The sequence below is a fragment of the Pseudochaenichthys georgianus genome, chromosome 3, assembly GCF_902827115.2.
Source record: "Pseudochaenichthys georgianus chromosome 3, fPseGeo1.2, whole genome shotgun sequence".
Lineage (NCBI taxonomy): Eukaryota > Metazoa > Chordata > Actinopteri > Perciformes > Channichthyidae > Pseudochaenichthys > Pseudochaenichthys georgianus.
The window spans coordinates 33378739-33404217 of record NC_047505.1 but is presented as its reverse complement, the minus strand read 5'-3'; the positions used below and the strand labels follow the sequence as shown (position 1 = coordinate 33404217).

General features: G+C 42.9%; 1 long non-coding RNA gene across 1 annotated transcript in view; it reads left to right on the top strand.

The window, feature by feature from the left end:
- LOC139433293 (uncharacterized) overlaps positions 1-23763 on the top strand; it is a 49831-nt gene extending 26068 nt beyond the window's left edge. The window contains exons 2-3 of the long non-coding RNA XR_011642829.1: positions 23377-23524; positions 23623-23763. This is a non-coding gene — a long non-coding RNA (uncharacterized lncRNA). The remainder of the gene's footprint in view (positions 1-23376; positions 23525-23622) is intronic.
- The last annotated feature ends 1716 nt before the right edge of the window (positions 23764-25479 follow it).

Below are 25479 nucleotides of genomic sequence, written 5' to 3'. Positions count from 1 at the left end.
TGTTGTAATGTACAGGAGATGGACAACAGGTAAATACTTATTTCAACTTGACATGTTGCAACTTTCTGTCCTTTTCTTCTCAATTGCTGGCCTCATGACTCATAGGTGATTTGTCAGGCATTTCAAATGACAAATTGTACCATAATTATGTAACCCAATCTATGGTAGCATGTATAAATACATCTCTCTCTTTTGGCTATTTTGATTCTACTGCAAAAAAGGATTTATACATAACCTTTATACTTGATTTACTTGACTGCGGAGTGCAGTGCTTCACTGTCAATGCTGCTGTTAATAATCTGCTTTGAATTTACACAAAAACAAAACATTGCATGGTTTAATTTGACGATTATAGTGTTTTCTTCGATTTTGATAAAAGAAGATATTGAATCAAGCCTTAACACACAGAAAGCATTTAGAAACATTTATGATAATCAGCCAACACTTACACAGCTCTTGAAAGTATCAAATATTGCAATCCCAAAAGTTACACTAACTCTTTCCTCGAAAGGAAGTTACATTTCTATGCACACTTCCCTGCATCCAACCTGCAGTCCATCTGGCCTGGGAATGCTTCACGATTCCCCAGAAAGAACGGGAAACTGACTGGAGACAAACATCTGGAGCCTCGTTTAGCCTGCAGCCACAACCACCTGCATAAACTCCCAAAATATTAACAGATACAATTTCACTAGTAAATAAAGGACTTAAAGGTGGGGTAGGTAAGTTTGAGAAACCGGCTCGAGATACACTTTTTGTTATATTCCATGGGATGCTCTTAACATCCCGATAGCAATGAATATCTTAAGTGCTTTGACAAAAAATCATCTGTGGAAGCCGTAGTACTGTAAAAAGCACGACCAATCATTTTAGCTGGCCCGGCTAAAATAACTGGATGCCTACATGCCCGTCAGCCTTCCATCTGTGCACAAACTTATCTCGTGCCCTCATTGGTCATGTGCGCGTTTGTGTGTGTTGGAGGCAGTGTTGGGAAAGTTCACTTTCTACATGAACTAGTTCAGTTCACAGTTCACACATTTTAAAATGAACTAGTTCAGTTCATAGTTCATAATTCAAAATTTTGAACTAAAGTTCATGGTTTCAAAAATGAACTAATTTATAGTTTATAGTTATTTTTTCAATACGTTCCTGCGAGCTATTATTTGTCTCCTGTACGATGTTAATGGGATTTGGGTGGTAGTGGATCTGTTTTGGCTCTCTTTTTTATTCGCCACTCGCACATACCGTGAAAGGCTAGTCGTGTGCTTATTCTCAATGTGCCGTTTAAGGTTTGTTGTCGACGTCGTCGATGTACGGACTTGCTTTTTCAAACCGGGCGGACACAGTTTACAGGCAAACGTTTGATTTTTTCCGTCTGAGTCAGTACTGACTTTAACGTAAAACTCTTTTAAATGCTCATACGCCGACGCCGTAGAGTCTCACTCTGAGCCAGTGCTGCTGCAGCTGCTCTCGGCTTCGTCCATACTAATTCATTCATTCAATGCTCGCCGGTTCCGCGGTTCCACATTGTTTGTTGTGAGGAGTCTGATATATTTAGTATATTTATATTTTAGTGCGACAGCCAGGGGTGACAGGCGCGTACGCGTCACAGTCAGCTTGCTGTTGACAGATTGGGTGGTTTTCCGCATTATTTTGAAGTCTGTTTACGGTGTGTTTTAACTGGGTTTTCGGCTGAAAGGCATATGAAATCTGGCACACTTTTGAACGCCGTTATAATACAGTGCTGAGAATGAACGCACTTTTGAACGCCGTTATACAGCGCTGAGAATGAACGCGTTCTCAATTACGTTCATCTAGCGGAAATACAGTACGTTCAGTTCACGTTCGCCCAAAATATGAACGCGTTCATGAACGATCGTTCATTGAACGCGTTCAGGTACATCACTGGTTGGAGGAGGGGCTCTGTAAGGAAATGGCAGATTTGTTCCGGCTGTGTATTTTAAAATTCTAGCGCACTCGAGCTGGTTTCTCCAAAATTACCTACCCCACGTTTAAAGCAGACCAATGTAAAAAGTCAACGCTGTTTAATGTTAGTTAAATTATAATTTACTTTTATTTTTAGGGGCACATATGCTACTTATCGTAATTTTAAATAGTTTGATTAGCTGAAGTGCATTCAGACCAGTATACATCCACCACACTTGAGAACAGATTAATAACCTGTTAAGCCCGAGAGACCCCGGTACCGGGGCACTGCCAGGGGTGGACTGGCCATCTGGCATACCGGGCATTTTCCCGGTGGGCCGACGTGCCTTTTGGGCCGACACGTCATTTCTTTTTTTTTTCTGAAGTCCCGGCCCATAAGACGGGTATATTGGCCCTCTGTTTAAATGTTTTTAGTAATTGACACTGGGCCGGCCCAATCAAATCTTTAATCACCTCCCCCTTTGGGCCGCTCGGTGTGCATCATTAAATCACGCCCCCAGGAGGTGAGCCGGCCGTTGAAGCCAAACTTCCTTTTTTTTCGAGAAAAAAAAAAGTTCGAGTTAGAAATGGCGAAGGCGAAGGCCAAGCGAAAAGGGAGAGCAGAACAATTGCGGGCAAGAAAAAAGCAGGCCCTTCGTGCTGATGCTGCCGCTTGTGTCAAAATAACCGACATGTTTAGTACAGGTGCAGGTCCATCTTCTTCTAACCCGTGGCCGATATTGGTGGTGAGGAAGATGATGAGAGGGAGAGAGATCAGCGCGAGTGGGGAGAGCGAGGAGAACTGGCGGTAAGCAGAAGCTAAGAAAATTAGGAAAATATTATTATTAAGGTTATGATACTCTGTAGTTCTGGAACCCATTAATATCCCTTTGATGAAGCACTAATAAGACAAATATTATAAGAGAAACATTCGTTAGCCTCCAAGCTAGTAAGCTGGCTTTTTTAGGTTTTCCCTGGCAAGTTAAAATATAGCTTAATGGGACTCTGATACGTTGTCTCATTGAAAGTTAACCAACATTCATGAACAATTACTGGCAGCTGGCAGCTTGTTTTGTTTAGTGTATTTACTTATTTGGTTATAAGGGCAACAGTGGTCTTTTGGGACCTGAAGAAAATGTTTATAGTCAGCTTGTTGTGGTAGTTTTGATTGACAATATATAGAATGAATAATATAGAAATAGATAAAAAATGGAGGCACACATGTAGTTTTGACCATTAACTGTGTGGTATTGTTATGTCAATGCCTATTTGTATGGACCTCTATCAGGGAATCCATTCATTCTGTATCATCGTGTTGAGCCAGGTAGCATCCCCAGAGGAGGAGAGCAAAGAGCAGGAGGACATAGATTACTTTGCCCGCCCCGAGCCATCTATGTTACAGATGTTTTTAGAACAGCACCCACAACAACATACCAGAAATCCAGTTGTGCAGACGGTATTCACCTGTAAAGATGGCACCAGCAGAAAGTGGCGTCATATTGCAAGGGACGTCATATGTTGTTTTGTTTTGTATGTCTTTATAACTGGAATGTCAGATTGGAGGCACGCACACCAGCGTACAGAGGAGCACAAAAAGAGCATTACACATTCAACCTGTGCTGAAGCTTTTTTCTTACGGTGCTCTAAAGCAGACATCGAAAGCATGTTTGCTGGCAGTCAGATGTCTGCTCATAGGGAACAAGTCCGAAAGAGACGTCAGGTTTTGGAGTATGTGGTGGATGTGGTGAAAGTGCAGGCAGGTGGAGAATGAGGGAGCATATATGCTAGCTGACAACACCGTGGACCACGGTAACTTTTTGGAGCTCATCCTTTTATTAGGAAAGTATGATGTCTGGTTAAAAGAGCATCTGGATGATTGCGTAGAGAAGAGCAAGAAATTGCACCAATCCAGTGGAACAAAAGGTAGAGGGTCTCTCATCCCCCTACTCTCCAAAACTACTGTTAACTCCATCATAGAAACTGTTCGTAGTCTAATCAAAGAAAGTATCTCCAGTGATGTCCAGAAGGCCGGAATGTCTTCTGTTCAGCTGGACACAACACAAGACATAACTTCTCAGGATCAGTGTTCAGTAATCTTAAAATATGTCAATGAGACTGTGCAAGAGAGGCTTGTGGCTTTAGTGAAGTGCCACGCATCCACCGGACAATACTTCAAGCATCTGAAACTGGACAAGGGCATGTGTGTATAGGTAATGCAACGGATGGAGCATCCAATATGAAAGGCCGGTACAAAGGATTTTCTGCACTGATGACCTCCCAGTCACCCACTCATGTCCATGTGTGGTGCTATGCTCATGTTCTTAATCTTGTCCTGGCTGAAACTACCCAAAATGTCATCGAATGTGGAACACTTTTCAACCTAATCAATGACATAGCAGTGTTTATCAGGGAGTCATATCAGAGCGTCAATCTGTGGGAGAAACAAGCCCAAGAAAAGATGCCGTCGACTCATCCTGTAGACTCATCTGGTCCTATCTCTATCGTGTTGTCATAGAAAGGGGAGGCAGGGCACTATAGGGTCCCCCCCCCTTAAATTAACTAGAAGTCATCATTTAAGGGGTTATTTTTAAAACTTTTCTTCTGGGGGGTGGGCATACCCCCCCAGACATTACATTACATTGCATTTAGCTGAGGATTTTATCCAAAGCGACTTACAATAAGTGCGTTCCACCAGGAAGACACAACCTTGAAGAAAACAGAATCATAAAGTACATCAGGTTTCATAGAGCCAAACATTTCAAGTGCTACTCAACTGGCTTTAGATAAGCCAGTCCTTTAGTATATAAGTGCTTTGTTAACAATTCTATCGCTCGAAGTGGAGTCGAAAGAGATGAATTTTCAGTCTGGAAGATGTGTAAGCTTTCTGCTGTCCTGATTTCAATGGGGAGCTCATTCCACCATTTTGGAGCCAGGATAGCAAACCCACGTGTTTTTGCTGATGGGAACTTGGTTTGGCCTACCTGCCTGTCAGCCTTCCATCTGTGCACAAACTTATCTTGTGCCCTCATTGGTCATGTGCGCGTTCGTGTGTGGTGGAGGAGTGGCTCTGTAAGGAAGTCTGAAGTTGGTGCATCATGGCATGTGGCTCATTAAAAAATAAGTACAGCTATTGTCTCCCTCTTGTATAACTGGTCGGCCCCACCTGCAGCAGGTAATGCAGGGTTGCCAACTCTCACGCATCTAGCGTATGACACACGCTTTCACTCTCAATCTCACGCTCTCACGCTGCCCAAACTATTCTCAAGCCAAAAACAAGATGAACCGGTGATCGTCTTTTGTTGGTTATTTACAATGTTGAGTTGACAGCTGCTCAAGTTGTTGATCCGCTCCCTCCCCGCCTCCACCACCATCAGACCCCCCTATTAGTGCTCGGTCACTGTTCGCTTTGTGAGAGGGTTTGAAGGTCTAATTTCTAATGATTGATAGTTACACATACTTGTTGTATGTATTAGTTTAGTTTGCCCCTGGTACGTAAAAAGGATAATAATAGCGTTTTTTTTAATTATACTGAGTTATTCTTCTTGTCAATAACCTCTACTATTTGTTTGTTTTATGGATTTGGGCCGGCTGGGTCTAAATGCCAGGGCCGATTTGCTGTCCCAGTCCAGCCCTGGGCACTGCCGCAACATCTTGCAGGAAACAGTGTCTGAGGGCATGTTCATTTAATAAACTATGAATGTTTTATATCCATGTAACGGGAAGAAACTCATCTAACTGATCATTTAAAAAAAAAAAATCAAAAAAAAAACCACAATGCTAACGCTGAGCCTCTGAATTAGCAACGAGCGAAAAATGCTAACAGATGACTGCCCCGAAATTCACTCACAAAACCTTATTATTAGAGCCGGGACTCGATTAAAAAAATTAATCTAATTAATTAGAGGCTTTGTAATTAATTAATCGAAATTAATCGCATTTTTAATCGCATTTTTTTAAATCGCATTTTTAAGCACAGGGCCATCTAAGCTAATTTACAGATGGCCCTGAGCCCTATAGAGATTGCCCTGAAAAATGCATGTGGACGAAATGGCACGAAGGGTTTGGGGGGCCTCCCCCTAGACATTTTTTAATTTTTGCAGGTCTTAGATGCTGTCTGGTGCGTTCTCTAGACTGAATTATAAGATGAACCACCACAATATTATATTGTACAATTTCAATTGTATTCTTCATTTCACTTGTTTGTTTGTTCTTGTTTGTGTTTGCTCACTTCCTGCATAGCTATAAGAAACACTTAAGTTGTTGGTCAAAACACTTTCTATCTGATGAAGGCAAATGCCTTCCCAGATGGAAAAAAGTAGAAAACATTACATTCAGTTATAACTGCCAAAACAAACATTATTTACACTATTATGGCCCCTGTTAAAAATGTTTGTAATGATAACTACTGTAAGTTGGTCGAACGAATGCCTCCTCATCCGGAAGCTGACCGAGCAGACCCGAGCAGCAGTCGAGAGGAGCCGAGCGCATCCGCGAAGCACACGTCAGAGTTCCCGTTAGCCGGCAAATCTAAATATCTTCGGTCAAAAATAATTTCCCTTTAGAGCAATACCGCTTCAGTTGCGCCACTTATGTGACAGACAAGAAGAGTATGTGACAGACAAGAATAGTCAACTCTAATGTCTAACACGTAATGTGGAGAAAGAGATGTCCTGTGTGGGTTGATTGTGCGTTGATCTGTTGGTAATGCCTCGGGGCTCCGGTGGGCATGTAAACAAATGCATAATGCTGTGCTATACTTTGTGGCCTCATCCAGTTGCATAGCGACACTTATTCTGTAGTTGTCTTTTAATAAGCAGGTAGTCTATCATTAGCTAGAACTAGCTGCATCTGATCGATATGGACATAAACGCGAGTGAAGTCTAATCTGACGGGAGAGAGAGATCAGCTGCTGCTGACGAGTCGAGACTCGACACGCAGCTCTGCATAACCACATGCAGCGGTGAGCGGAACAAAACACACACTTCAGGTTAGAATATCACACGTAGCTATTTTAATTACCTCTCAAACTACCTAAACTAGTTATACTGTAGATATGTTTAGTTTTACTGTCGGGTCACTCATTACTGGATCCGCGAGCTGCATGATACTGGCATAATAGATTGCCCGATCGGGCCACCAGCAGGCGAGGCTTCATTGCCCGAGCTAAATACTAGATGGCCCCGGGCCATCAGGCAGTCCTTAATGTCGAGCCCAGTGACAATCCAGTGAGCTGGTTATTTTCTCAGACGTGGACTTACTTATCCTGGCCCTGAAACCAGTCATCTGGTTGAGTGTGGGTTGGGTCAGGGTGTGGTTCCTTGCACTCGGAGTCGGGCTAACGTCCACGCTAGCTGCTACATGCTTTGCATTTAGGTGATACTTTAGGCTCGATGTGCTGCGGTGATATGCACATTCTTTTTTGCATAATTTGCACACAGCCGTGCTCTTATCGACGCTTCCATCCGTCCGTTTTCTAAAACAAAATGTCCCATCCACTGGGCCGACCAAAGCGGTCTCATCAGCTTGTTCGTTCATGTTTGACTATTGATCACCGTGGTTTGTTGTTGTTTGAAGTCCCATGCTGAAGTCATGAACGTTAGTTGGTGCTCCAGTATAATCGGTACGCTTGAAACTCATCCAGTGAGAAACGTTCCGCTGTGCAAAAATAAGTGCGATTAAAATGCGTTAATTTTTTTAACGCGTTAATTTTTGTGTAATTAATTAATCGTAATTAACGCGTTAAAGTCCCGGCCCTACTTATTATTTATCTTTGCTGCACATCCAACCCATCATTTCACATTGTGAGGTGACACAGAATCGAAGGGTACCCTCATTATCACTCAATTATACAAACTCGTGGAGATAATAACAAGAACAGACATCAAAACATATGGCGCTAGGTAGCTAAAAACGCTAGCATGGCTCACCTGTCGTAGTCTGGCCAAAAGTGGTCTTCAATGGCATTAAAACGATAAAAAAACGCTGCTGAAGTTAATCCATAGGTTAATCCAATGTGTCTGTGTCCCTTTGAAATGATTTCTGATAATCCATAAGCAATAAACCTGCGTTTCCGTTTCTAGAAGTCAGACCTGAGACAGCTTCACTCTGGTGCAAAACTGTGTGCGCGAAGCCCACACCTTTTTGTTTTAGACTGTGTGTGTGTGGGGAGACTCCTCTTCGATTCTATTGTCTCTAACGGTCAGAAAGAGATGTCAATCACCAAAATCGACCAATGGGTTCCAGAGAAATGGTAAAACCCCCATTTCCACCCAAATCACCTCAGAGGTGGAGTTTATTTTGATAAACCTCTCTAAAAAGGTAAAATGTCACTTGTTTTGCATCAATCTTGATACAGGGTACTTATTATATGTTGTACTTTGGATTTCTAAAGCTTTTAGTCTACCTTACCATCATCCAAGGGTAGTTTTCACTATAAGTAAATAATAATTTTTGGACGGTCACTATAATTTACAGTTTTTTACTATGTTCAATCTGAATTTTCTTTAAAATAAAAAACATCTATATTGATTCTGACTTTTCTACATCCAACTCACAGGTTTATCATTACTTTGAGAAAAAAGATGATTAATTTAACCCTTTTAGAAGGGAAGATATCGTCATTTGTTCTGGGAATGTCATTTTCGAGCCTGAGACCTGAAAAACAGGCTCAGGGCTAAACTGGTTTTAAAGCATAGGTTAACATTTCAGGGTGGTCCGAACGATTGCCTTGTCTTTACTCGTGTGAAAAGGACTTACATCCACACGTCACGTACTTTTATTAAACAGTTGTGCAGTTTCTTCTTATATGAGTATACAAAGTCTAAGTTGTACAGTAAGAGTGCGGCTTGCCAGCTTCAACTGAATGACCCAATCTCATAAAGCCACAATAATTTACATCACCGTTCTAACAGATTATACAGTGTTGCCTTTCACGAAACATCATGCTTACATCAAGTTGAATACAATCAGATAATCTTTAGATTACTCTATTCCTATTAGTGCATCTAGACCGGGTGACGACAATACCTATTGACGCAGCAACCACTGTAAGTTATATTCTTGTTTAATTAGACTTCTCTGTTTCATTTATTCTACTCTGTATAATTGTTCTGTAGTTATTGTAGCTAAAACGGCGCTTTTGAAAGATTTTAAATCTCAGATCTGCTCACGTGAACCTGTTACACAGGTCTCAGTAGGCACTCAAGCCTGCATTACAATAGGCAGGGCCTCTCTGCTGTCGCCCATCAGCTGTAGAGAGTTAACTAATTAGAGGGGTGTGGCCCCACAGCTGTGAGAACTCAGCAATCAGGCGTCCATTTTAGGTAGCTCTTTCCTGGAGCGTCAGCTTCAGCATCAGACAGCCGAAGACTGACAAAGACATTGGAGTCCTGCTGGAGTCACGAGGGTGGAAAAGTGGAGGCAAATCCTACTCTGATTGAGCTAATTACCGCATGGTGTCTTATTTTATTTTATTTAGCTTTCTAGCCCCTCATGCTATAATCATGTGTATTTTCTCCATTCCTGTTCATTCGTCTTCTCGCAATTATCACTGGCACCGTGTATCTCCTAATCGCTATAACCGGCCTGCTCTCGTCTATCCCACGTGCTCCACTGAGATCCAACATCTAGTTTCAGCTGGCCTGTGGAACTGCCAGTCAGCTGTTCCTAAGGCTGACTTCATCTCTGGCTACGCCTCCCTGCAGACCCTGGATTTCCTTGCTCTCAGTGAGACCTGGATTACTCCATTCAACACATCCACCCCAGCAGCTCTCTCCACAGCATATTCCTTCTCCCATACACCCAGACCCACTGGCAGAGGAGGTGGCACTGGTCTCCTGCTCTCTCCCAAATGGAGATTTTCCCTCTTCAAGCTACCTAACTGCACTCCTTCCACCTTTGAATTCCATGCCGTCACAGTAACCATCCTATACAATTAACCATTGTTGTTCTCTACCGTCCACCAGGCGCCTTGGGGGACTTCTTGGAGGAATTAGATAATCTCCTCTCACACATCCCTGAAACTGGCCCTCCCGCTGTACTTCTCGGAGACTTCAACCTCCAGACAGGGAAGATAGACGAACTAACTTCTCTGTTAACCGCCTTTGCTTTCTCACTGTCTCCGTCCCCACCAACTCATAAAGCTGGCAATGTCCTTGATCTCATATTCTCAAGGAACTGCACTACTTCTAACCTCTCTGTAAACCCGCTCCACACATCTGATCACTTCTTCATTTCATTCTCTCTACCCCTTTCCAAACATAACAAACTAATCTCTTCTCATCCTGCACCTGCCGCCGTAACCTCCATAACCTCCGTTCCCTCTCCCCCTCTACCTTTGCCTCATCGGTGCTCTCAGCCCTCCCTTCCTCTGACTCGTTCCAACTCCTGCCTCCAAACTCTGCTGCAGAAAATCTCCTCTCTACTCTCTCATCCTCTCTGGACTCTCTCTGTCCTCTCACATTTCGGCAGGCTCGTCAGTCCCCTCCTGCTCCCTGGCTAAATGACGCACTGCGTGCTAATAGAACCGTCCTTAGGGCAGCAGAGTGGAAACGGTGGAAATCCAAACACCGCAACGACCTCCTAACCTATCAGGCTCTCCTCTCCTCTTTCTCTGCTTCGATCTCTCAGGCAAAAAGCACTTTCTTTCAAGATAAGATCCAATCTTCCTATTCCAATCCCAAGAAACTATTTTCCATCTTCTCCACCCTCTTGGACCCTCCCAAAGCCCCTCCCCCCTCCTCACTTCTGTCAAGCGACTTTGTTAACCACTTTGAAAAAAAGGTTGATGATATTCGCTCTTTTTCTGACTCACCTTTACTCACCGCTGGGTCACCAGACCCTCCTTCCACCCGCACACTAACCTCCTTTTCCCCTCTCTCGCCAAGTGAGGTTCTTACCCTCATTACCTCTGCCCGCCCTACCACCTGTCCTCTGGACCCTATCCCTTCAAACCTCCTTCAGACTATCGCTCCTGATATTCTACCGTTTCTCACCCATTTCATCAACACTTCTCTAACTTCTGGTCACTTTCTAAACAGTCTCAAGGAGGCAAGAGTAAACCCTCTCCTAAAGAAACCCACTCTCAACCCGTCTGATGTTATAAACTACAGGCCTGTCTCTCTACTCCCGCTCCTGTCTAAAACACTTGAACGCGCTGTCTTTAAACAACTCTCCTGTTATCTCCATCAGAACAACCTTCTGGATCCGCACCAGTCTGGTTTCAAGGCAGGTCACTCCACAGAAACTGCTCTCATTGCTGTCACTGAGGAACTGCACACTGCCAAAGCAGCATCCCTCTCCTCTGTCATCATCCTTTTGGACCCGTCTGCTGCATTTGACACGGTGAACCATCAGATCCTCCTTCACACTCTTCAAGAACTTGGAGTTTCAGGCTCTGCACTTTCCCTCCTCACCTCATACCTCAAAGACCGTACCTACAGGGTAACTTGGAGAGGGTCCGAGTCCGACCCTTGTCAATTAACTACAGGGGTCCCTCAGGGCTCTGTTCTTGGTCCCCTCCTCTTCTCCCTGTACACAAACTCGCTCGGATCTGTCATTAGCCTGCATGATTTTTCATACCACTGCTACGCTGACGACACCCAATTAATTCTGTCCTTTCCCGGCTCAGAGACCCAGGTCGTCGCACGCATCTCTGCTTGTCTAGCTGACATCTCTCAGTGGATGTCCGCTCATCACCTCAAGCTCAACCTTGACAAGACTGAACTGCTTTTACTTCCGGGAAAAGATTGTCCCACTCTTGACCTGACTATCAACATCAGCACCTCTGTTTCCCCGACCCAGACTGCAAGGAATCTGGGTGTGATCCTAGATAACAACCTGTCCTTCACTGCAAACATCGCTGCTACAACCCGTTGCTGCAGATACACGCTTTACAACATCAGGAAGATACGTCCCCAGCTGACCCAGAAAGCGACGCAGCTTCTGGTCCAGGCTCTCATCACCTTACGCCTAGACTACTGCAACTCCCTCCTGGCTGGTCTACCTGCATGTGCCATCCGATCTCTGCAGCTCATCCAGAATGCAGCGGCTCGTCTGGTCTTTAACCTTCCCAAATTTTCCCACACCACTCCGCTCTTCCGCTCCCTTCACTGGCTTCCGGTAACTGCTAGAATTCACTTCAAGACACTGGTACTTGCATACCATGCTGCGAATGGATCTGGCCCTTCCTACATCCAAGACATGGTTAAACTGTACACCCCAGCGCGTGCACTACGCTCTGCATCAGCCAAACGACTCGCTGCACCCTCGCTGCGAGGGGGACCCAAGTTCCCATCAGCAAAAACACGTGGGTTTGCTATCCCGGCTCCAAAATGGTGGAATGAGCTCCCCATTGACACCAGGACAGCATAAAGCCTGCACATCTTCCGGCGCAGACTGAAAACTCATCTCTTTTGACTCCACCTCGAGCGATAGAATTACTAACAAAGAACTGCTAACAGAGCACTTATGAACTAATAAAGGACTGGCTTATCTATAGCCAGTTGAGTAGCACTTGAAATGCTTGGCTCTATGAAACCTGATGTACTTATATGATTCTGTTTTCTTCAAGGTTGTGTCTTCCTGGTCGAATGTACTTATTGAAAGTCGCTTTGGATAAAAGCGTCAGCTAAATGAAATGCAATGTAATGTAATGCTCTATGTATTGAGCTATATGTAACTTGGCTCCAACAGTACTCTCAATGCCATTTGCGCATTGATTTTGGTCACTGGATTGGTTCCTCCTGTCAAAAATGGCCTTACACAAATCTGTAATGTACTTTTGTAAAGTCAGGCCAATACTGTTTCATGAAACTTGGTGATGGAGTTATACATCTTTGACTTTATTTATTGAGAAAAGCTTCCCACACACATCTGTTTAGCCTTGCCTTCTCATCCTCTGAAGGAGACGAACCTTTTTGGGTTCAAGCTTTTGAAAAGGGATGCACCTGTGTTAGTACGTTTTGTAATGGAGTGACAACAACATACAATCTACAGAGAGATGAGATGTTTTTCTAGAATCACAACCCATCCTGCCAACTCTGCTGTTCAAGATATTGACACTAAGTTCTATTATATTCTTGGAATAAGGACATCTATATTGGGTAATGAGTTGTGTTGTCTCATGTGGTAAGTTTAATAAGTTCTTAATGAATGAAAGTCTTAAAAGCTAAACCTGAGACCACATTATTTGTTGAATTGGATTTTCTTTGCAATTATGTATAAGTATGTGAACAGCTAGATATCAAAGATGTAGCACAATCAATGTCACTTATATCCCCCTAATGGTCAGAAGTTTCCCGGGTCCTTCCATCACACACACTGATCCTTTCTCTCACCCTCATTTCTTGGTACCATCCTTCAACACCTGAGCTCATGTGTCATCCACTTTTTCTTTGAAAGTCAGTCCATGTCATGATGACATTTTATCCCCATATCTTGAATGCATAATTAGAGTTCCCATGTCACTGACATTTTATCTATAAAAACAATTCTTACCGATACCAGCCAGATAACATATGATTAATATGATTACACACACCTACTTCATGCAGGTGCCCGAGAACACTGTGGCTGACTGGACAGAGATTAGTGAAGGGCACTTTTGAGTGCTTGCTCATAATAACTGCCAGTCCGACCACCTTACCATCATCACCCTCAAGTTGCAGAATAGGAACTAGTGAGAAGAATATAACAAGAACTTCTGTCCTCATAATGGTTTTGTTTGAACGTCTTTCAACCTCCTTTTCTTTTAGGACAAAAACCCTAAAACTTGAATAATTGCTCTAATAATTTGGGTTATTATATTATATCATATTATAATAATTTATATTAATGTTTCTATATTATATCATATAATTACTCAAAATATGTACCACTTTTTGCAGAACATAAATTACTTTAGTGTAGCCTAATGACTGGAAAACAGCTAATTTCATTTCCAAAATCTATGTGTATGAATATAGATGTACAGTGGGGCAAAAGAGTATTTAGTCAGCCACCAATTGTGCAAGTTCTCCCACTTAAAAAGATGAGAGAGGCCTGTAATTTTCATCCTAGGTACACTTCTACTATGAGAGACAGAATGGGGAGAAATAATCCAGGAAATCACATTGTAGGATTTTTAATGAATTAATTGGTAAATTCCTCGGTAAAATAAGTATTTGGTCACCTACAAACAAACAAGATTTCTGGCTCTCACAGACCTGTAACTTCTTCTTTAAGAGCCTCCTCTGTCCTCCACTCGTTTACTGTATTAATGGCACCTGTTTGAACTCGTTATCAGTATAAAAGACACCTGTCCACAACCTCAAACAGTCACACTCCAACTCCACTATGGCCAAGACCAAAGAGCTGTCAAAGGACACCAGAAACAAAATTGTAGACCTGCACCAGGCTGGGAAGACTGAATCTGTAATAGGTAAGCAGCTTGGTGTGAATAAATCAACTGTGGGAGCAATTATTAGAAAATGGAAGACATATAAGACCACTGATAATCTCCCTCGATCTGGGGCTCCACGCAAGATCTCACCCCGTGGGGTCAAAATGATCACAAGAGCGGTGAGCAAAAATCCCAGAACCACACAGGGGGACCTAGTCAATGACCTGAAGAGAGCTGGGACCAAAGTAACAAAGGCTACCATCAGTAACACACTACCCCGCCAGGGACTCAAATCCTGCAGTGCCAGACGTGTCCCCCTGCTTAAGCCAGTACATGTCCAAGCCCGTCTGAAGTTTGCTAGAGAGCATTTAGATGATCCAGAAGAGGATTGGGAGAATGTCATATGGTCAGATGAAACCAAAATAGAACTTTTTGGTAAAAACTCAACTAGACGTGTTTGGAGGAGAAAGAATGCTGAGTTGCATCCAAAGAACACCATACCTACTGTGAAACATGGGGGTGGAAACATCATGCTTTGGGGCTGTTTTTCTGCAAAGGGACCAGGATGACTGATCCGTGTAAAGGAAAGAATGAATGGGGCCATGTATCGTGAGATTTTGAGTGACAACCTCCTTTCATCAGCAAGGGCATTGAAGATGAAACGTGGCTGGGTCTTTCAGCATGACAATAATCCCAAACACACCGCCCGGGCAACGAAGGAGTGGCTTCGTAAGAAGCATTTCAAGGTCCTGGAGTGGCCTCGCCAGTCTCCAGATCTCAACCCCATAGAAAATCTTTGGAGGGAGTTGAAAGTCCATGTTGCCCAGCGACAGCCCCAAACATCACTTTTTAAGTGGGAGAACTTGCACAATTGGTGGCTGACTAAATACTTTTTTGCTCCACTGTATGTGTGTGAATATGTATGCTATTCACATTTTTTGCCAAAAGTTATAAAGACAATCATATGTATGGCATGAATCTAAAGCCAGCAGCAGATTAGCTTAATTTAGTATTAAAACAAAAAGCATCGTCAAATAGAATAGACTAGAATTGCTCTATCCAAAAGTGACAAAATCCACCTACCAGCACCTCAAAAGCTCACAAATAACATGCTATATATGCTATATATAGTCTTCTCATTACTTTGAGGTTTCCAGGCAACACCACAGGAATTCACCATACCAAGAAATCGTTACAACATAAAACTAACAGGAAAAGCACAACCTTTTTTACAGTTATGGTTGTGTGATAAAATACACGAGATACATTGTGTTAGTTTGTGAGCCTAGAGGACAGAGCCCGACCCCTCTCATTAATTTCCTGTCTTAATGCTAAGCTAAGCTAATGGTGTCCTGGTTTCAGCTCCATACTCAGAAAGAAGATTGTCATCAAAAGAGAAAGATAGGGAAAAAAACATATTTCCTTAAATGTTTAACTGCTCTCGGAAATATTAACATGTAAAACAAGCTGGTAGTTCTGAATTGACACTTTTTTTCAATTAGAAACTAAATTTACCGCTGCAATTCCAAATAATTTAATGTATTTTGTAAATAGAATCTTTAAAAAACTATTATAAATCTCAGTTTTTTTCAAGTGTTGCAGTAAGCAATGATAGCGTAACAGTGAGCCAGAATTTACAATATCAATACACTGAATGTTATTCAATACCTCGTTATTTTTTCGTATTAAGCAACGATCCCTTGACTTTATCAAATGTTTGAATAAGAAACACAAAGATTTCTCATGAATCTATACTGTAGTTATTTTAAGGCACCACATTATTTTGAGTGTACGATTAACAATTGAGTTAGTATATCTATTAGCTGAGAATGAAATACAAAAATAAGCATTTCACAGCTGAGGGATGTCTTCTCACATGTTTGGTTTCTTCGGTTCAATAGCGGGAACAGGAATAGCTTGAGTGTTATGAATGAAAATACCACACTGTCTAAACTGTGGTGTCTCATACCCAAACAATGTCACGAGATGCCTCTGTCAGTGAAAATACAGTCAACTATTAAATGAGTCCATGATTAACAATACATTTACCGTAATGTTTGAAAAAAGAGACCTCAGGCCACGGACTTAACACAGGCATGGAAAGCTCTCCTGTCATAATAGTATTTGGTGGGATATGGAAGGAATGCTACAAGTCTGGATCATCAATCAGGCTGATAGGAGGAATGTCTCTAACACGGTTATGTATCATGGAAACATTTTCATTTTCATGTGATCTTAACCAAGTAGAGCTGCCTTGATAACACGAGTCCAATCCAGACTTCTGATTAAGGAAAAAGCATCCTCTGACTGGAATGTGATCTATGAATGGAACAAATCCACTCATTGCAAAGGCTAGTAGTCATCCTGATGCTAAACATTTCAATAGGACAATTAACGAGGTGTCTCAAGAGGTAACAATCCTTTTTTCATTCCAGCAATTCTTAAGATGTACGACCACTCGAGGCAAAACAATCCTGCTTCCAAATTCAATGTTTTTCACAATGGCATCCCTCAGTCCTTGTCTTACTTTATGCCTGTGTTTTCTCTCTGTGTCCTGCCTACCTCCTCCCCTCAGTGTTTTCTCACCTCCAGCTCCCAAAACTGCAGCCTGGCTGACTCATCACTGGCCTTGCCATTAGGCTCCTGCCAGCACTGACTGATTAAATCATAAAGGAAGAGAAAAATTAGTTATTGAACATACTGGGCCCTATGCATGTGCCAGCGATAAATAAAGACAACTCCGTAAACAAGGTGATAAACCTGCACAGGCAGCAGTCAACAGTATATTTAAAGTGGTTTGAAAAGTTAAATTCTCTCATGTCTGGTTAGTATATAACATGAACTATAGATGTATACAGAGTGACAGCAGAGTACAAATTATGAGAATGTGGACACGAGTTTCCGCAGTGTTATTTGAAGGGTGACCATGGTGATGGTTAGTCCTAAACTTAATGCTGCAAAAATCTATTTGTGGCCACTAGAGGGCAGAAGAACTCCAAAACCAGCTGATAGAAACATAGGTCTTAATTATTTGTGGTCCCATTGGTGTCGGTTCGTGGCACTATGTCCTCAAAATGAAACAACTGATTTGACGCCCCTATCTCCTTTTCCCCTTGGCCAAATGGAGCTGAATAAAGACTTCTATTAAAATGTTAGCAAATTAGCCGTTAACGTTACCGCTGTTTCAAGGGGAAAGCTTTAGAAAACCACTGTACACTACCTGCCTAGCACCAAACAGCAGACAGACACATTTAGAAAATACTAGTTAACATTGTAAAACTATTAGCAGCTAAAAAGCCAGATATTTCTATATTTCGGCAAATGGTGGTGACCAAAAACCGAGCTGAAAGAGGGTAAATATTTTACTTGCAATCATCCAGTGGACTAACTCCATGTAATGGTAATGTTGCTTCGTAGCTGCTGAATGTATACATGAGCTACTTTTTGCAAACTAATGTGTGTATGAAAAGGTGATATGTTCATGTTGTATTCACGATTGTCTCTGCTGCCACCCAGTGGCCGAAAAAAATCAGTTAGTTAATCAGTTAGTTTAAGGTTTAATAAGGTTTAAAGCAAAATCATGGTTTGGCTAAAATGAATTCTTTGCTTGAGGAACCTACATTATCATCAGGATCAGAGTACATCTTAATGCGAATTTGGATTTCATATACAACAACATTGTTTTTGATGAATTGGTGGATAACATTAATGGTGGGGTAGGTAATTTTGGAGAAACCAGGGTTGCGGTCGGATAATCTAAAAATCAGCTCCTAACGTCCAACCCTATCGTCTATTACTTGACCTCTGAGTGAAACATCATGGGGTTAAGGGATAGTGGATAGGAGAATTGAAAAGGACTTAGGAGAAGAGACTGCGGTACTTTAGAGAATCCGACTGCACTTTCACTTTCCGATGCGCCAGCGGACGTCATAAATGTGCGTCTGCTACTGTGGGGAAACTATGGAAACTACAGTTTTCTATACAGCGGACTACAACATGGATGTGTAATAAGAACGACGGACTTATATTCTTTATGAACGTGGACAACAGAGAAACATATTCTTCATGACCAAAGTTGGAATTGAAATAAAAAAGGAAAGTGAAAATTATGCTCGTCACTCTCTCCCTCCGGTCTACATTAATACAAATGATCCCAATACGTATGATTGTATGAACATATCTTAAAAACAATACAAATGTATTTATTATAAACGTTAGTCCACTGTGTATATCACCATTCAAACATCTTTTAAAAGTTGAACAAACCCCACACAGCTCAGTAAACACTGTGAAATGTTGACTTTATTTGATCATTTCAGTAAAAACTAACATTGATATTTCTCTTTTTGATTATAATACTGATGAACGTTTAAAACAAAGCACTTTGGCAACTTACCACATACGTTTTAAAATGCTTAATAAGCACCGTAACTCTCATGATATAAGTTCTCGGTCATAATCGGTTGTTTCCGTGAACGGTCGACCAGTGCCAGCCCTGGCCAATTTGCTGCCCAAGGCAAGATTTTAGCTGGCGCCCCCCCCCCCCCCAAATGCAGACACTCACTATGACTCGTGCATGCACGGTTGTGGCATGACCACCAAAACAGAAAGATATGGACACAAGATGTGTGCAACTGTATTTAGTATCCTATCCATGTGAATATGATTTAAGTGGGGTGTGGACCTAACATCCTCAAGGGGGGTCCGGGGGCATGCACCCCCGGGAAGATTTTTTTTTTTTTAACCTCTTAAGCCCGAGGGTCCCCCCAGTGGATCCCTCCCACTGTTTTTTTATGAGACTATGTCTCAGGGCTTCTTAATATTTATGAAACTATTAATGTTCCATACCCTTTTAACGGTAAGAAACTCAGCTAACTGACAATATGAACCATTTTTAGCTAAAAGAAACACAAGAGTAATACCAAGCCTTTGAATTAGCATGGAGCGAAAAAATGCTAACTAATGCTAACGGACTTTTGCACAGCACTCACGGTAGAAATGCCCTTATTACTTATCGTAACTGCACAAACAAGATATCCGATTAAAGCTGAGACTCCACAGATTCCACACATGTAATGTAATCACTGTACGACCCCGAATTCCTGGAGCTATCAGCCAGAAAAGAGAAAGTAAACAACATCCGGTTTCAAAAATATTACAATAATTACGTCTTACCTTTTTTGATTTGTGATCAAAAGTTGTGTTCAACGGAATAAAAACGCAGCTCAAGGTTAATCCAATGTCTTTGTGTCACGTAGACATTTTTACTGATGATCCATCATCATATTTATGGAAATATACTGGGTATAAATGTTGCCGTCCAGGCTTGTACTTTCAGATATGCTTCGTTTGCTTCTCTATTACGTCCGCAATGGTAATATTTACGTGGATTTGGGAACTGCCCATCGATTCTATTGGATGTAATGGTTAAGAAAAAGGTGTCAGTCACCAGTTGCCAACTTCCAGAAATGGAGAAACGGGACACATGCACGTGTCCCCTGCGCGCATGCGCGCGAAGATTTTCGGGTTTCTGGCGGATTTAGTTACTTTTTTTTGTTACTTTATTTCGGTTTTAGGGTTAGGGTCAGGTTAGGGTTATGTTATTTAATTATTTTGGGGGAGCCAGCCCCTAGGGTTCGAAAATGTTTTTGGGGGTCAAACCCCCCAAAACCCTCAAAATGCATAGAAAATGCATTTCACACAATACAAACACAATGGTCTTACACCTGCATTAGGCTACTACATCACATTGTACATCAGCATGTTCAAATCGGATAGGTGGGCACTAAGGACATCTGGGCACCTCGATGTATAATTGGCTATTTTGTCCAAAATGTTAAAAAATAAATATTTGAAAAATAGTATTAAGTAATGCAAAGTATACATGATGTGAACATGCACGGTACATCATTATTAGACTTAATGTTATCCTTCAACCAACCATTTTCCCAGGATGTTCCCATCAATCAGCTGACTGACTCTCACACATACACACACACACACACACACACCACACACACACACACACACACACACACACACACACACACACACACACACACACACACACACACACACACACACACACACACACGCAGAATACCCGAGACAGATCTCCACTCACGGGCTTTACCCAACTGTGTTTTTCTTCCCACTGTTTGTTGTAAGACACAAGTATTTTCTTTTTAGAAGGGCCAGGGCCCAGAACCACATCCTCTCTCTCTTCTCCTCTTTCATTATCACCTCCTCCACCGGCAGCGCTCATTTTCCCACACGACTGAACAGGCTGACATGCCACACAAACAATGATGCCGCGACCGCGGCTCACCGGAGAAAATCTCACACACACACACACACACACACATATACACACACACACACACACATACGTGCGAGCATTGTGCCTGCCCTGTCAACTGAGCGGTCCTAACGCCCTTCGCATACAGCACACAAACACACAAACACACATATTTTTTATTTTTCCCTTTACACGGGAGTCCGGGACAAACAAAGTCCCGTACGGGACACGCCCCTTTTGGCTCAAATACGGGACGTCCCGGCTAATACGGGACGGTTGGCAACCCTAAAATCACCCAAATCGACCAATGGGTTCCAGAGATATGGTCCTGCGTAAAGTATAAAGAATGCCAGCCAGCGTATGTACATTACGCAGCAGACTTTACTTATTGTTTACTACGTAAGGAAGCAGGAATTGCAGGACCCAGAGCGCACGGAGCACAGAGCGGACAGCAGATAACGGAATTGCAGTTTTATTGCTTATAGATTATCAAATATTTCAAAGGGGACACAGCCACATTGGATATTAACATATGGATTAACTACATCATCGTTTTTATCGTTTTAATGCCATTGAAGACCAGTTTAGACCAGACAAAGAGGAAGGTAAGCTATGTTAGCCTAGCGCATGTTAGTACCTAGCGCCACTTGTTTTGATGTACGTTTTTGTTGATAACGTCGCAAGTTTGTATCTTTCAGTGTTGAGGTGGGCACCGTTAGATTCTGTGTCTTTACGGTCATAAACAATGTGTTGGATGTGCAGCTAGGATAAGTAATAAGGGAGCTAGGGGTGAATTTCGGTGCAGTAATAGGTTAGCATTTTTCGCTCGGGGCTAATTCAGAGGCTCACTGTTAGCATTGTGTGGTTTCTTTGATTTTTTTTTAAAAAGGATCAGTTAAATGAGTTTTTTCCCGTTATATGGATATAAAATATTCATAGTTTATTAAATATTAAGGTTCCTTAGACGTTGTTTCCTGCAAATGACGCGATATTGGGTCCGTGGGGCCTAAGAGGATAACAGAGTATGTTTTTTTATTTATTTTTTTTTTTTTCACAACAGTTGTATTTGGATGGAATGAATACCTATAGTGATAATTCAAAGTAATACAATGATTTTCACAGTGAAAAAGTTCAAATGGAACTGATGGTTCTCATTCATAACACTCCGTTCGATGTCGCACTATGGGATGCGCCTCATCGTGGAGCAAACAGAAGCATCAATCTCATTACGCCCATCCTGATTGGCTGGTGATCTTGACGTCAGCGTCAGGGGAAATCACCCCCTATAAGTAGCTTGCGCCACAATGCATGCGTCATTCAAACACCTCTTATCGCTTCAGAGCACATCTCTACACTAGCCTGGCAAGCTTCACTGTCCACAGACTGAACCCAAATACCCATTTCGGTCGACGGGCGCTCGCCGGCTACTCCTTCTGCTTCGCAGGAAGACGGTAGTACTAACGCTGTTAGTATTTAAAATCGACCTCGCCCTTCTCTTACCCGAGAAAGTAAGGTAGGTCCGATATTTTCAAGCTAGCAGCACACCTGTTGCTAGCTCGCTCCCTCTCTACCGACACCACGGTAGCGAGGAAGTTTTCTCTTTTCTTTTCTCCACGGAGGAAGAAAGGATTTAAGGAGCATACTGCCACACCAGTCAGTATTCTCCGGGAATAAAATACCCACACTGTCCTTTTCTCCGGATTAAGGACAAGGTGGTTTTATCTTTTCTCCCGTCCCACCTGTCGAGAGCGGGCCCTCTCCACGCCACGAGGCGACCAAGATGGACGCCCCTCTCCCTCACACCAGAGGAGTCAGGGACTCGGTGGCTCGACTCGGTGGCTCGACTCGGTGGCTCGACTCTGCGGCTGCGGGTTGAAGATCTCGGGCACAGACACACACCAGGTCTGTTCGGCTGGAACACGCCCGAGGCGCTATCGACAACCCCGGCTCATGCAGACATTGCGTCCGCTTCACTGTTAAGAGCCTCCGCCGACGGTTAGCTCGACAAGCTAGCCTGTCGGAACAGGACCCCCCCATGTCCACGGACCCGCCGACCGGCAGTCAGGACACGGGGGCGTCCGCCACAGAGAGTGAGCCCCTCTCCATGTCGGTCTGGGGCTCACTATCTGCTATGGCTATAGAACCGGAATCCCGCGCCCTGGCAGGCCGGGACCCGGTGACGGCAAGACACGCAGGAACGGTTTCCCGCGCTCCACCAAGCTGGGGCTCCCGGTTAGACCTCACCATGGTCTCACCCGCGGAGGATGTCCTCGGGCTTGACTACGAAGAGGACGAAGAGGAGGACGCCTTGGCGTTCCTCCTGTCCGAATCGGATGAACAGGAAGAGGACACCTTCATGTCACCGGCTCAGGCTGCAAAGCCTGAGGCAAGTGCTGCTCTCCCGGGCGATAGCACACCAGCTTCGCCCGGTCTGAGCATGGACCTGCAGGCCGTGTGTAAACGCGCTGCGGCCAGACTCAATGTCCCGTGGCCCGAAATGGCCAAGGAGACCTCCAGGTCCCGCTACGAGGGAAAACATATTTTTCTTGTTTACATTACTTTTTTTACATTACGTTTTTTATGAATTGAACAACAGAAAAATAATCGTTAGATTAGTCGACTAATCGATCAAATAATCGCCCGATTAATCGTTTTCGAAATAATCGTTTCCCCCCCAGCACTAATAGACAGGTAAGGGTTTCAACATTTTCCAGGATTTCAATACTTTGATTGAATACATTAATCAGTTCTTTACACATGGTGCTCTTTTTAGATTACTACCTTTCCATGGGCCGGAGGAACAGGACAAGGTGTGTGAGGAGTTCCTGGAATATCAGCTGATGGATATCCCCATGCCCCAAGATCCCACCACCTTTAATGTTGAGGAGTTTTGGGGGAGTATGTCCTCAATCAAGTGCAAGGTAAGAAATATTTGGCACCACATGACATACACATAATCAATTGAAATCAAAAGCAAAGCATTTGAGTAATAGAGTGTCTTGGTTCCTTTTTTTTAAAGGTGACCGGTTTGAGCCAGTTTGGGAGGCTCACTAAAATAGCTCAACTTGTTCTAGTGCTCCCTCACTCTAATGCCGACGCGGAGAGGGTTGCCACCAACACCTACAACAACAAAAAAACACACACACACACACACACACACACACACACACACACACATCCCTTCACTAAGAATGAAATAAATATGTTTTTATTTGTATGAATGTATGTGTCATTTATCAGATAAGACCACCGTCCCACCCAAAGCCCCGCCGCTGCCAAAATCTCACTCTAAACTCTGTTCAAAACTTGAGAGCCCTGAAAACATCTATATTGATTCTGACACTTCTACATCCAACTCACAGATGTAACCTTGCTTTGAGAGAAAATATTATTAATTTACCCCTTTTAGAAGTGAAGATATAGTCTTTGTTGTGTTAGTGGCATTTTCGAGCCTGAAACCTGAAAAACAGGCTCAGGGCTTAAGAGGTTAATATCGAAGTTAAAAGCATCAATCAGGTGCACTTTGAGAGCAACATTAGGAGATCTATGGATACATCTCTCAACATCCATATGAAACAGAACTGTAAGCAGATTTATTTTTCTTTATGGATATTTTACAAATCACTCCCCTTTTTTTTAACATATAATTGTATATTGTAAGGCAATACATGATTGCAAAAAGCCTTGTCTCTACATTACAATAAAATATAAAAAATAATTGATTAATTAATTTTAAGGAAAATTCAAGTTAGTAGCTAATACAGGCATAAAAAGACAGAAATGTATAATTTTTACTTTAATAGAAATGTTTCTTCTGCCCGTAAAGTGTCCAATCCAGGCTTTACTGGATAAGCGCATTTTTAAAACATAGTCATTGTCCATGCCGGTTTCAGTTGGATTATTTGTCACAGTTGCTCCGATCAGATCGGTCTCCTCCATTTTGTAGATTATTTACGACTTTTGAATCCACATAAGCACATCGGCAAAATCCGGCTTACTTTGAGCATGTGTTTTAAACAGTTTAATCCCTTTGTGAATTGTTTCCACTTGCACCGTCCTTTAATTTCTTCATACAGCAGGAATCCAAATTAATTAATCCTGAGTCCAATAACCATCAAAGTCACTCCAATAGTGCTCCTTAATTTACGCTTTCATCCTCATTTAACAAAATACTTCACATTCATCCAGTTTGTGACAGTAGTTGTAGCAGTTTTGAGACATTTAAACTTTAATTACCGCTGTTGCGCTCCCCCCCTTGTGTGTGTTGGGGGGGTGCAACTTCCAACAGGAGTCATTTGGGGGGGCTCTTGGGAAAAAAGGTTGGGAACCCCTGATCTAGAGAATTCGAACGGCACTTATCATGGCTGCCACTGACGGAGCGTCCACACTACAGCTTCAAAAAAAGCTTGGAGCTGGGCGTGTCTGGAGCTTGGGGATTTTATTCAAGCAATGCGACCAACAACCAATCACATGAATCTCCCGCCCCCGACATACAAAGCAAAAACCCCCGGGGATTTTATGGGAGCAATATATATATAAACTCCCCAAACAGGCGAAAACCTACCAGTTTCACCCACTGTCTCTGCCACCTCCCTCCATGCCTGGTTCCTCCGGTTTGTATCCCGGTAGGTGAAGAGGGTCTGGTCATACAAAACCGAAATATAGAAATGAACGGCGGGATATCTCTCCCAGCTTAGACGCGGTTTGATTGGCTACGGCTTGAGCTGTCAGATTTTACGAAACGGGATTTGATTGGCTGGCGCTGGTTACTCCGGCGTCAGAAGTTGAACATTGTTGAACTTCTGACGGCGGAGACGGCGGAGACGGACCGCTCTGCTACCCACAATTCAGTTCGGCGAAAAAGCGAGGCAACGTG